A 13,276-nucleotide genomic window follows, 5' to 3' on the forward strand; every position below is an offset into this window, starting at 1 on the left:
TCCCTGATTTAATGCATGAGACTCATCATGACATTTATTTGCATTTGCAGTGCAAAATGCATTTATGCATTTTTCATTGGAAAAAATGTAAGGCATATTCTTTAAATTATAGTAACAATACCAAACATTTAATTAGTGTTTATGATGAGCTCAGCACTTTACAAACATTATTTGATTTCTCACAGTAATACTCAGAGGTAGGCAATGCCCTTTCCAGATTTATAGATGAGGAGATTAAAGCTGAGTGAGGTTAAGTAAATTTCTCAGGCTCACACAGCCAATAAGTGATGGAACTGGTAATCTGAAAAGATTTGTTCCTAAAGCCAGCTCTCCTTTTTATTTATTTATTTTTTAAGATTTATTTATTTATTTGAGAGAGAGTGAGAGGGAGAGCGTAAGCAGGAGGGGCAGAGGGAGAGGGAGAGAGATACTCAAACAGGCTCCACCTTGAGCATAGAGCCTGCTGCAGAGCTTGATCTCAAGACCTTGAGATCAGGATCTGAGCCGAAACCAAGAGTCAGATGCTTACCTGACTACACCCCCACAGGTTCCTCCCAAAGCCATCACTCCTAAACTTTATGTATTTTGTCACTTAGTAATTCCGTATGTAGACAGCATTTCTTTGATTTTTAAATTGTCTAGAAGCTATGTATTATGATATAAACTAGATGTGGGTGAGAATGGACTTTTGGAATCAAATTCTCTTACAGATGATTCTTGATATGAGTATTACTGATAGTAGATACTTTTGTTCATTGCTTTTGTTGCTCATCTGCTCTGATTGGTATTACATGTGGATACACCCTGGCAGGCTGTAGCTGCTTGAGCAACTATGAACCTATGGCCTCTATTGCAGTGACCTGTTTTGCTTGCAGGCAGAGATGGTACTCTAAAGTCCCTCTTGGTATTCCTTGAGATGTATTCCTTTTTATTCAAGATGCAGTTCCTCTTATATTTCCTCTTTCATTTGAACAAATTGCACTGTGGTAAAACCCAACAACTACAGTAAAAGTCCTAACCAAACAATTCATGGCAGTCTTCTTAAAATCTCACCTACTAAAACAGGTCAGATAGGCCCAGAAGACCAACAGGCCCCACCAAGAGGAAAATTTTGCATCAGAGGACATTTCTGTTTCTAGACTGGAATGAGGTGGAAGAGAACTGGTCTAGGAAATAAGAGATGCAATTTTTAGTACCAAGTCTGTCAATAAATTTTCATGGGACTACAAACAAATGATTTAATCATTTGGGCACCAAACTTGTGTCTTCATTTGTAAGACAGGGATAACAATGACTGCTTGACTTTACTTCACAGGGTTATGATGAAGATTAATTTTGGTTAAGGATTTTGAAAAATGTAAGGCACCACACACTCAAAAAAATTTGAAGTATGTTTCCATGCAGCACATTGATAACAAGTATAGTGATGCAAGCTTGTAGAAAATGGAACCAGGGCAGCCTGGGTGGCTCAGTGGTTTAGCACCACCTTCAGCCTGGGGCCTGATCCTGGAGACCTGGATCGAGCCCCACGTCGGGCTCCCTGTGTGGAGCCTGCTTCTCCCGTTGCCTGTGTCTCTGCCTCTCTCTCCCTCTCTCTCTCTCTCTCTGTCTCTCATGAATGAATAAAAAATCTTAAAAAAAAGAAAATGGAATCAGTGTCTAGAAGGTGTGCATTTGTGCATCCTTTCTTTGCATAAAAGACTCTGATAACTATAAGAAATTAGATGGAGGACAGGTTCCAGGGAACTTTGGCCACTTCTCTCTGATCTATAGCATGATATTTCATTTATACATTTCAGCTTAGTTGTCTGTAGGCTTCACTACAAAGGCACTGCTCCCAGGATAAAAGGAAAAGATACCTGCCATACTTCCAAGTGGAAAGTGTGAGGCTTAAGCTAATTAATTGTAAGGGTAAGAAGGAAATCCCAAAGAGCAAGTCTTGTAAGTTTTATTGGATACCTCTGGTTTGGAATTATTTGTGATAAGCAGAATTTTAAGATGCCTCCCCACCTCATGACTTCCTGCCCTAATCTCTGAATACGTTAATGTAATACATTATTATTCCCACAGTTATGTATGTACTTAAAGTTGCTGATCAATTGACCTTGAGTTAATCCAAAGGGTATTTATCTGGGTAGGCCTTAGTCTAATTACAGGAGCCCTTTATAAGCAGAGACTTTTCTCTGGTTGGTAGCAGAAGTCAGTGAGATTCCAAGCCTGAGGTGGACTCAACATGCCTTGTTACTTTAGAAGATGGAGGGAGCTAATTGGCAAGGATGTGAGTGGACTCTAGAGGCTGAAAGTAGCCTTCCCTTTTACTACCCCCATACCACATCCAGCAAGAAAGCTTCTATGTCAGTCTTACAACTTTAAGGAACTGAACTCTGCCAGCAACTTGAATGTGCTTAGAAGTGAATTTTTCCCCAGAGGTGCCTGGCGGGTAACTTGATTTTGGCCTTGTGAGATCCTAAGCAGAGGATATAGTCTGGCCTGCCTAGAGACTGACCTACAGAACTATGAGCTAATAAACAGATGCCATAATTGGTTAGGCAACAGTAGAAAAAAATACACTACGGCTTTTATATGTTTCTACATTCCAGTTTTTTTTCTATTTTGATTCCCTTGGCTCTGCCTCTGAAACCTTTCTTGCAGCTGTGGTTAGGATTTATTTTTTTTATTGAATTCATCTATCATGAATACATCTTATTTGAATATGGATAAGAAATAAAATACTCATGCATTCTTTATTCAAAAAATAATCATTGTCTATAAGAGTTCATGGGCTCTTTTTTGATAACTAGGGATAGAATAATAAAACCTATATTGTTTTGGACACCTAGGTGGCTCAGTCTGTTAAGCATCTGCCTTCAGCTCAAGTCATGATCCCAGGCTCCTGGGACCATGTCCCACATTGGGCTCCCTGCTCAGAGGAGAGTCTGCTTCTCCTTCTGCCTTTCCCCTCCTGCTCATGCTCTCTTTCTCTCTCTCTTCTCTCTCTCTCATGCTCTCTTTCTCCTCTCTCTTAAATAAATAAAAAATAAAATCTTTTAAAAAAGAACCAATATTGTTTCTATTCTCATAGAGCTTGCATTCTGGTAGGTAAAACAGGGAATAAATAAATATAAATGATAACATTAGATATTGTGACATAGTATAAGAAAGTGTGCTTGGAGATGTAGTTATAAAGAATTTAGATTTTCCTGGAAAGTTGTTGGAGGAGAGTGGGAGCAGAGTGACCAGATTAGATTTTTATTGTGAAAGAGTCATTTTGGCTGCTTTGTGGATAATAGACCAGATCAGGAGGTGGGGAGTGTGAAGGTGGGACCGAGGAGACAAGGAGAAACAAGACAAAAATTAAAAGTTTGAAAGGCACAGGTCCAGAGGAGATATGAAAGTGGCTGCACCAGCTGGGGATGATGGAGATGACAGGACATGGTTACATTTGGAATATCTCTGAAGGCATAGGAGGCTGAGGCAGAAAACAAGTCTTCAGTTCTTGAGTATCAGTGACTGAGAGGTGGTTCTCAAGTGATATCAACTCCTTCATTCTGCATTGATCAAGTACTAACTGCTGCATTCTGGGCAGGCATTCTGGAGATTCCAATTTTGACTTGACATTTCACATATGTAATCTCATTCACTCCTTAAAATAGCCATATGAAGTAGGTATCTTTATTTTATTTTTATTATTTTAAAAAGATTTTACTTATTTATTCATGAGAGATACAGAGAGAGAGGCAGAGTCACAGGCAGAGGAAGAAGCAGGCTCTCCATTGAGCAGGGAGCCCGATGCGGAACTTAATCTCAGGACCATGGCCTGAGCTGAAGGCAAATGCTCAACCACTGGGCCACCCAGGCACCCCGAAATAGGTATCTTTAACTTCACCAAAAATTATTATATATTATAGACCTTCAGAGATGAGAACAGAGAACTGTGTGTGTGTACTAGCAGTTTGATATTGACTCTTGTCTATAAGTTTTATTCTATTTGAAAACCATATGCTCTTTCTTTCAAGGTTTTTGATGATTTATTTTGTTTTGGCATATGGTTCTTGATCCTGATGTCAGAGACCAGGACCTAATCAAGGGTGGATAAATGTATTTGAATCTGGGGATTCTGGAATGGAATTTTTACTTTTGGAATTTCCTTCTGTATTTAAAATATTAAATCATGAGCCAGAGAAGAGATGGTCTTTAGCTCTGGTCCCAGTTTCCCTAAGCACCAGTGTCTTTTCATTGTGCCACCAGAAATGAAGAGCATCCTGAGAGATTATTCTAAACGAGGGAGTCAGAGCACAGTTTCTGTAGGATCATTAGTTGAAAGCAGAATGCCATTTTAGGTTTCCATTTCCGTCATTTGGTTTTTCAATATCTGTAAGATATGCAAGCAAAAGTGTGCCTGAGTGTCTAAAATGATCTGTTATCACTTCAATACAATTCTTTCAAAATCTGATTGTTTAATAAAGAAAACTCAACCTGAAAATATAGTGCTGATCCCTTGGCATGCTTTTAGGATACGAAGAGGGTAATTTCTGTTTTTTTGAACAATTATTTTGAGTGTCTACTATGCACTAGCCACTGTGCTAGAAAGTGAAGCTACAAAAATAAGTAAAGAATATCCAGGCCCAGCTCTCACAGAGTTTTGAGTATAATAGAATAAGCCATCAATAATGAAATGCCCATCCAAAGGATGTAGTTGCAAACTGGGAAATGCTGTGAGGGGAAAGAAATAATACAAATGCTACTTTCATACTGAATATGAATAAGATCTTGCTGTATGTATGTTTATGTCCTGAGAAAAATTGGAGAAAGAAAGAAATGAATTTTCAAAAATCTGAATGTTAATAACTTCTGGCTAGGGGCTATTAATTTGAATGTTTCATTTAAAATCAAATAAAAATTGTTATTTCTTCATTAACGAGGCACAGCCTTCCCATTTGACCTTTTTTCTTTGTGTTGCTGCCATCTCACTGAGGTAGTGTGGCACATGGCATTTCTTTATATATCTTTGGCATTTTTATGTCTTCATTCATTCATTCATCTATTTTCTTTCAAGAAAGAATTCTATTATCTTTTCTGAACAATTGCTAGCCCTTGGGTAAATCTCCAAATTATATGATGAAAGTAAAAATGACAGCTGTCATTAATTGCATTCCTATTCTGTGCTGAATATATGCATATACATTTAAAATCTCATTTAATTCTTTTAGTAACCTTGATAGGTAGATATCAAGATTATTTTAGTATGAAGAAATAAGCCCACAGGAGTTAGTAAATTACTCAAGGCCATGTAAATGGTAGTTTTCTAGGATTCAAATCAGGTTGATCTGCTTCTAAAATCTGCATCTTTTCATTAGGCTGTTTTAGCAAGGATGATACTGTGTGAACAACAGTTATATTACAAGGTGGTATGTGAATAGTGCCATGTTCCCACATTAAGATTATTAGTGGGGGCTAAAGCTGTCTTTTTGCCAGTTCTCTGAATCTTCTTTGAAGACCTCTTTACCTAGTACCATCTTTTCTTTCTCCTTTATGTAAAACGTGGAGAGTGATTATAAATCAAGCAGAAAAAGACACTGCTGTCTCTTGAAGTGTTCTCTGTTGAAAAGTTTTATCATAAATGTAAGGGATAGGTTTGTGGCAGAAAGTAGTTCTAGTTTTCTTAAGTTCTAGTTTTCTTTCATTCTAATTTTCTTAAGAGACACTTTAATTGTGAGTCCAGGCTGATTCCATGTATCAAATAGGTATGCAATGTCATTTTCTTGTTTTTAACAGTAATGACATATTTGATGACACTGCTCTCAATTTCACTGTTGATTTAGGAGGCTCATGAAGACCCATCTGGCAGGATCTTGTCAGCCAGTGCCAGCTGGTGAGGCAAATGGTGATGGGGACTCCCAACGGTGTCTTCCCAACCTGGCATCAAATTTGGATCACTTTTTGGTGTATACCATGCAAGTATGCACTCACAAATAGTCTGCAATTATAGGCACATTAATTCAACCACTATGACTAGAGTGGAGGCAAAATAATAGTGAACTATATTATTACACTGCTGTTTTGCAAAACTATTAAAAACCTCTTAAACTCAACAAATATTTAAAACAAAGTTGACAAAGATAAAGCCATTGTTAACAATGTCCCCACTTCCTTGTGATTCTACCTGGATTTCTTCTCTTTCCCTGGACGTCCATGGTTTCCTGAATAATGTGTATGTGTTCTAGGCCATAAAATGATGATTGGGTGCTTTAATCCAAATCTGTCATTCACATTTAATCTTGTGCAAGTCACTTACATTCTAAGACCATTTAGTTCCCTTATTGGAAAAATGAGGGACAAAGTGATCTTCCCTACTTACTTTTCAGTTTTAAAAAGAGAATATAAGTTAGTATATCCAAAGAATGCTTTGTGACTAGTAACCCCCATAGAGGTATTAGTAGCCTTTCTGTTGCTAACCTGTTCATTCCAAAAATATGGAAATTGATCACCTAAGTGGAGGAGTAACATTTTAATTGTCGAAATCATTTGATTGAAGTTAAGAACCCTACAAGACTTGATTCTTGCAAGTGCTTTAGGATTCCTGTGTGTCATTTTTCTCATGGTAATTGAGAATTACACCTGGCTTATTTACTTCATTAGAAAATCAAAGAAAATATGGGATGACGTCATTTTGTCCTTTGTATATTCTTGATTGACTAGAAATGAGATGAGATATGGGGAAAAGATGTTTATCAGTGCTGACCATCATTTACCTATAAACTTTCCTGCTAAATCGAATGTACTAACTTAGCTTTCTGAAGAATGTTAGTTTTTGCATATTTGTTGTTTGGGCAATCAGATCTTTCTTAGTTTTCTGATTTCAATTGTTAGTGAAAGTGCTTTCTCTATTAGTTTTATGAAGAAATAGCAATGGGCGTTTCCTTTGTAATATATAAAGTAACAATAATAGAATTAAGCATTTAATTCTGGCAGGTATGTGCAAAACATTTTATGTATATTATCTCAATCCTTACAACAAATTTATATTGCAGGTATTCTTATTCCATTAGTGGTAGGTTCTTGATTTAGAGATGAAGAACTCAAGACTTAGTGAGATTTCAGTAAACTTATAGTTATATGACAAAACAAAAAGGGAACTGGAATTGTAAAAATCACTTGAAACTAGATTCTGCACTTTTTTTTAACACTTTTTTTTTTTTTTTAAGATCTATTTATTTTAGAGAGTGCACAGTGGAGGGAGGAACGGAGGGCGGTGGGGAGAAAGAGATGTGGACTCCTTGTTGGCCGCAGAGCTCCACGCATGGTTGATCTCAGAATCTCAAGATCATGACTTGAGTTGAAATCAAGAATTGGCTGCTTAACTGGTGAGCCACCCAGGTACCTCTAGATTCTCCACTTTAAAAAAAAAAAAAAGATTTTATGTATTTATTCATGAGAGACACAGAGAAAGAGAGGCAGAGACAGAGGCAGAGGGAGAAGCAGGCTCTATGCAGGAAGCCTGATGTGGGACTTGATCCTGGGACTACAGGATCCACACCCTGAGCCAAAGGCAGACACTCAATCACTGAGCCACCCAGGGATCCTATATTCTGCACTTTTAACTTCTACCTTGTAAAACAGTCTTTTATCATAATTGAACTTAAATGGTAAAATATGCAATTAGTTGTTTAATATTTTTCTGCTGGTTAGTTACTACCTATATCTCCAGCAATTGGCACCTTGCATTGCACAGTACACAAAATAATATTTGTGGATAAACGAATGAAAGGAAAAACTGGACTCCTCTGAATGGAAAAAGAGTCATGGTGACAAGTGATATTTTGATGCTATGTTTTCTCTGCTGGTTTCTACCTACCTGTGTAAGTCAGCTCTGTTTATAGTATTTCTGATCTTCTGTGGCCTGAGATATCCTGTGGCAATCAAAAGGTTTCTCTTTCTGGAAGAGAGGCTTTCTGGATTTGCAAAAAGGTTTTAAGAATTTGCAAACTGGTAGGGTTGCTGAAACAGTGTAGGTGTGAATTTTTACAATGCATTCTGTAGTAGATAACTACTTCATCCTCAGATTTTTGTATTTATTTAGATTGCAGTAGAGTTATGAATCCCCCTTAAAATTAATAATACTGGTTGATATTTATACTTTATTTATTTTAAAAAGATTTTATTTATTTATTTAGAATCTCAAGCCGACTTCATGCTGAGTATGCAGCCTGAGGCAGGGCTCAATCTCACGACCCTGAGATCATGACCTGAGCCGAAATCAAGTGTCAGATGCTTAACTGACTGAACCACCTGATATGTCCTGATATTCATACATTTAAAACAAGGAATCCTACGATGGTTATATAAAATATTTCTAGTTTTTCTTCTGGATGCATGGTAAGGTTGCATGTCTTTGCTCCTTTGGGGCTGTGTGTGACTTGCTTTGGATAATGGAATGTGAATAGAAATGACATACATAACTACTAAGTGGAAGTTTTAGTAGACTATGTCTATTTGCCATTTCTCTCTCTCTCTCTCTTTTTTTTTTTTTGCCATAGGCAGGTAAATCTGATATAATGGCTGTTCATCAGCCTTTATCTTACAGTACAAAGGCTTGGAATAAAGCTCCCTGTCAACCCACGATGGACATGTGGAAGAAGTGAGAAATAGATGCTTAATGATATAAACATTTTAGATTTTGGCTTTAAAAATATTTTATTTTGTTAACAACATTTAACATGGTATCTACCCTCAACAATTTTTTTCAAGTATACAATACAGTATTGTTACACACTGTTACACAGTGTTGCAGATCTCTAGAACTTACCTTGTATGAATGAAACTTTATTCTTTGATTAACAACTCATCATTCTACTCTGATACTATGAGCTTGATGATTTTAGATATTTCATTATATAAGTAGAACCACATAGTATTTGTTCTTTTATGACTGGCTTATTTTACTTAGCATAATGTTCTCTAGGTAGATCCGTGTTGTTGCAAGTGAGAGGATTTCATTTTTTTTCTTAAAGGGTGAATAATATACCATATTTTCTTTAGTCATTCATCTGTTAATGGATATTTTAGATTGTTTCCATATCTTGGCTATTATGAATAATGCTGTAATGAATATGGGAATTCTAATATCTTTCTGAGATCCTGATTTCAGTTTTTTGGGGGTATTTACTCAACAGTGCTATTGAAGGATTATGTGGTAGTTTTATCTTTAGTTTTCTGAGGAAACTTCATACTATTTTCCACGGCAATTTCAGTATTTTACATTCCTACCAACATCGTACAAAGAGTTCCAATTTCTACACATTAGAACCAACACTGTCTTTTTTGATAATAGGAATTCTGAGATGATATCTTATTGTAGTTTTGATTTGTTTTCACTGATTATTAGTGATGTTGAATATCTTTTCATATACATGTTGGTCATTTGTCTTCTTTGGAGAAGTATCTATTCAAAGTCTTAAGTGCATTTTTAAATAGAATTATCACCTTCTTTTTTGCCTATCAGGTTATAGCAGTTTCCTATATATTTTGGAAATCAGCCTCTTATCCAATACATGGTTTGCAGACAACATCTCCTATTCCATAGGCTGCCTTCTATTCTTTCCTTTGCTGTGTAGAAGTGTTTTAGTTTGGTGTAGTCCCACTTGCCCATTTTTGCTTTTCTCTCCTGTCCTTTGGTATCATATTTGCGAAATCATTATCAAGACCAATGTCAGGAAGTTTTCCCCCTATCTTTTCTTTTAGAAGTTTTACAGTCTCAGGTCTTACATTTCAGTCTTTAATACATTTTGTATTGAATTTTGTGTATGGTCTAAGACAAACATCCAGTTTCATTCTTCTGTATGTAGATATCTAGTTTTTCTAACAACATTTGTTGAGAGACTAACCTTTCCTCTATGTATTCTTGGCACCCTTGTTTAGGATCAATTGACTACCTGGCAGGGTTTTATATTTGGATTCTTCTATATTGTGTTTCGTTATTCCATTTTTATACCAGCACCGTACTGTTTGTATTACTCTATGTTTATAATACAATTTAAAGTCGGGAAGTGTGGTGCCTCCAACTTGGTTCTTTCTCAAATTTATTTTGGCAATGCTGAATCCTTTGTGAATGGTTCTGTATGGATTTTAGAATTGTTTCTTTTATTTTGAGGAACATTTGATGGGAATTTTAATAGAGATTGCATTGAATCTATGTATCACTTTGGGTAGTATGGACATTTAAACGCCATTAATTTTTTTAGTCTAAAATTTTTTTTTTTTTAGTCTATGGGTGATTGCTAGCCTTACCATTGGGCTTCAGAAATGAAGATGAGGGAGGTGAGAAAAATAATATTTAGGACTGAAGATAGGTTCAAAAACTGAAAAGAGAGAAAGGGTTAGGCAAAAGGAATGAGCCAAAAATGCAAAGGGATGGCAACCTGTGGGATACTAACGTGGAGAGAGTGGGATAATTAAGGACAGTTGAAGGCAGAGTAGGGAAAATCTTTTGAAGCTAGTGTGGGACAAATGTATCCATTGAGAGGGAGCTAAATCCTCTCTGCACAGACCTAATTTTGAGAGTTGATCAAAAGCATCAGGAACAACAAATTTTGATTATTTCTGGGAAAGAAGAAAATCTAAATAACCAAATATATATTTTAAGTAAACTTTTAAAAGAATAAAATTTTGTAAAATCTCAAATTATAGGTATCTTTCAAATTAATACTTAACCTTCATTTATAAGGATCATTGAAAAAGGACTTGGTTTAGAGAGAAAGATCAGATTCTATTTAATAAAGAAAGAGATGAATGCATACTATAAAGGCTCCTTGAATATATGATTCCTAAAGGAAATATTACCAGTGGAAAAATAGTTACATTTTTGTTTAAAATAAATAGAATAAGCCTCCCAAGTGTTTTTTGAATTCTCTATTGAAAAGGCATTAATAAAAAGTGGAATTCTCCTACAAGTTGAAATAGATAGAGAACAAACTGAGGGGTGGTGGAAGGTGGTGGGTGGGGAATGAGCTACGATAAAATAAGAGAACAACTGAGTATTGCTAGTTTATTATTTTAAAAAATTAAATCTGTAACACACAATCAGTGTCTGATTAACAATAGTGACTAATAATTGTGGATCTGCTTTTTTTGCTCATTTCAGTGAAGAATCATTTTTAAAGTTTTTATTCTGTTAGTGAGCTTGTAGCCTCATAGTGGTATTAGATATTGTAAGAATCATAGTTATGGATAAATAATATAAAGAAGAAATAAAACTAGATGTATTTGAGATCCCAACGCAATCAATCACTCAATCAGTTAATTTATCTTTTATTTTTGTAAATCAAATTTGTATATATTTAAGGTCTACAATATGATGACGTGATATACATATGCGTAATAGAATGATTATAGCAGTCAAGCTAATTAACATATTCACTTGGGGAATTTGGGCTTCTTATCTGTGCAACTCTTGGCTTTGTGTGTCTGGAAATCCTGGTTCCCAGGGGGGATAACTTTCTATCTTAGTGCAAGAGTTCTATTTTATGTAAGCTTAAATCTCATAAATTGCTGCCAATTTGAGCTCCTGTGGCCAAGAGATCCATGGGCAAGGGAAAGACTCTGATTCTAGGAAGGTAACTAACCTTGCTCATCGGAAAGAGGTAGGGCTGATGTACATAATGCAGGCTAGCATTGGGCTATCTTTTGATATTCCATTGGCCAGTTTTGGTGGTCAATGGACAAGTGCCCCAGACAAGGCCTGAAACGGGCATGGTAACCTGGAGCTTAGATCTTTCAGATTTGAGGGCCTAACTTAGTAGATGTGTCGGCCAAAGATAAGGGAGATCTAGAAAGAATTGTTGAGGGGAGCAATGTGTATCAACTGTGGTTTTGACTCCAGCTGCAGTGGTAGTGACTACGATTTGTTTCAATAGCTTTCTTCTTGTGTATTTCTTCAAGGATAAAGACCAACCAAAACCCCAGAAAACTCATCTCTCAGGTATGAACTTGCTCTGTAAGGCACCTGGATCAGTGTGGCACACAGGTGGACTGTAGTGAAGGCCACATGTGGTTCCCTCTCCAGCACAGAAACTTACTCCATCAGCTCTCTAGAAGATTGGCTGCTGACAGCGCACATCTGAGTCCCTGTTTTAGAACTGTCCTTGGCCCATGGGAACTGTCTTGTTTGATGACCAGTCTCCTCCCCAGGACAGTATATGCCCAATGACTAAGGGGCTACTTATCTCAGTTTAGTACCACTTGAAAGGTCCATCCAAGATATAGATATTCCTGTAGAATTGGTTGAAGTCTATTGTAACTACATTGCTCTTCTATTCTCCCTTCCACCAGTCTGCTTCCCTCACTCTCTTACAGGTATTGTTCCAGAGAATATATTCTGTATATATTCTGTATGCAAATCTTCATCTCAGAGTCCATTTTCTGGAAAATTTGATCTGAGATAGTAGATATGTCAATGTATTACATATCCATAGAAATATCCCAGATTTTACCAAGATTTGTCTTGGGTGATGGGATATTGGATAATTCTAAGTTTCTACTTTTTACTGTTCTGCTTTTACAAATGTTTCTATATTGGTCATACATTATTGTTATAATTATAATGAATCAATAACTATTATAAATTAAAACAAAATAATAAAGGATACTGTTTTGAAGCCACGAAATTTAGGTTCTGTGGCTAAGGTGCCTCATGAGCACAGGAGGTAGTTCATCAGTCTTGTACAATACTGGCTGTGTGGCTTTTTGTCAAATTATCCAGCACTTTTTCTTCTGTAATTCGGTTTTGTCTTCTGCCAGATGTGGATAGTCATTATTACATTGCTTGGATTTGTTTTGAGGAGGTGCATAATGAATATAAAACACTTAGAAAAATTGTAATGTACTATGGAGATACTATTTGTGATTTTATTATGTCTTGGAACTGTTTCCTACTATTCTTGCTTTTATATGTTTGTGCCAAGTGAGAGTGATACTGGCTTAAATGACTAAGAGAATCACTATTTACTTTTTATTTACCTTTTAAGTAAAGATTAGAGCTGGTCCAGTTCCCTTAATCAGCCTGTACCCTGATCAGAACTGACATCCTTTATAGGTTAAAGGAAGTCAGTATCTTGTGTGAATTCTGCAACAATTCTGCATATCAGGTCTATGATTATTACCTCTGGGACGCAAAGCCAGAATCCTCAACACCTCCAAAATAAATCATTTCCAAGGCATTTCTTTAACTGTTAGGAAATAATAAATGAATGCTCTTTGAAGAATCCTACTTTTATTCAGC

At 36.3% G+C, this 13,276-nt stretch overlaps 1 long non-coding RNA gene across 5 annotated transcripts in view; it reads left to right on the forward strand.

Annotated features, from left to right (window-relative positions):
• The window catches only part of LOC111096804, a 140,992-nt gene that overhangs the window by 96,195 nt on the left and 31,521 nt on the right, over nucleotides 1-13,276 (forward strand). For all 5 annotated transcript variants that reach the window (XR_005362589.1, XR_005362588.1, XR_005362590.1 and 2 more), the window contains 2 exons: nucleotides 5,823-5,958; nucleotides 8,175-8,376. This is a non-coding gene — a long non-coding RNA (uncharacterized LOC111096804). The remainder of the gene's footprint in view (nucleotides 1-5,822; nucleotides 5,959-8,174; nucleotides 8,377-13,276) is intronic.

The sequence above is a fragment of the Canis lupus genome, chromosome 7 (assembly GCF_011100685.1).
Source record: "Canis lupus familiaris isolate Mischka breed German Shepherd chromosome 7, alternate assembly UU_Cfam_GSD_1.0, whole genome shotgun sequence".
In the NCBI taxonomy this organism is placed as follows: Eukaryota; Metazoa; Chordata; class Mammalia; order Carnivora; family Canidae; genus Canis; species Canis lupus.